Here is a 752-nt window from a genome sequence, read left to right on the forward strand (position 1 = left end):
AACTACAGTTTTTAAAAAAGTAAAATTAAAACCCAACCAAACTACCAACGACGTCATCAAATTTGGCGTTGTGACCCCGTATTTCCCCGACCTTGTATGGCAGAGTCGGAAGCCATTGTGGGCCCGGCCTTGAACACTGCGCCCGGGGTGGGGATCACCACTGTGTTGTCCACTTCTGTGATGACGTCACGAAGTCCAGCTGCAGGCAGCTCACTGTAGTCTTCGTCCAGGGCGGCGCAGTCGAAAACTTTCACCTAAGTAGGAAAACCGGTTCCGGGGATTGGGGGAGAGGGTGGGGGGAACTGCAGTCACACCATTCTTTCATCTGAGCTGATTTTGTTAAGTAAATTAACTAAATGCTCCAAGGAATCAATTAATTAATCAATCAAATTAATCAATGAATGAATCCGCCAGTCAAGGAATGAACATGATAAGATAAAATAAATCTTTATTGCCCATTCCCTGGCACACTGGTTTGGTATTTCAACGCGTATACATACACACACGCGCAAACACACACACAAATACATACCGACGCATACAAACACACACGCAAACAAACACACACATATTCACGCACACAAACATGCACACACACACACACACACACACAAACACACACTCACAAACACACACACACAAACACACACACACACGCAAGCACAAAAACATGCATATGCATGCAGTGTGCGTGCTCTTACAAACAGGTTTAGAGTCACATGCATAATATAATTAATGAAAGTAATATAAAC

At 43.9% G+C, this 752-nt stretch overlaps 1 long non-coding RNA gene across 1 annotated transcript in view; it reads right to left on the reverse strand.

Moving 5' to 3' along the window:
- The window catches only part of LOC106013707, a 1,703-nt gene extending 1,428 nt beyond the window's left edge, over positions 1–275 (reverse strand). Inside the window, exon 1 of the long non-coding RNA XR_001185414.1 lies at positions 92–275. This is a non-coding gene — a long non-coding RNA (uncharacterized LOC106013707). The remainder of the gene's footprint in view (positions 1–91) is intronic.
- Positions 276–752: the final 477 nt, after the last annotated feature.

The sequence above is a fragment of the Aplysia californica genome, unplaced genomic scaffold, assembly GCF_000002075.1.
Source record: "Aplysia californica isolate F4 #8 unplaced genomic scaffold, AplCal3.0 scaffold01153, whole genome shotgun sequence".
NCBI classification, from domain to species: Eukaryota; Metazoa; Mollusca; class Gastropoda; order Aplysiida; family Aplysiidae; genus Aplysia; species Aplysia californica.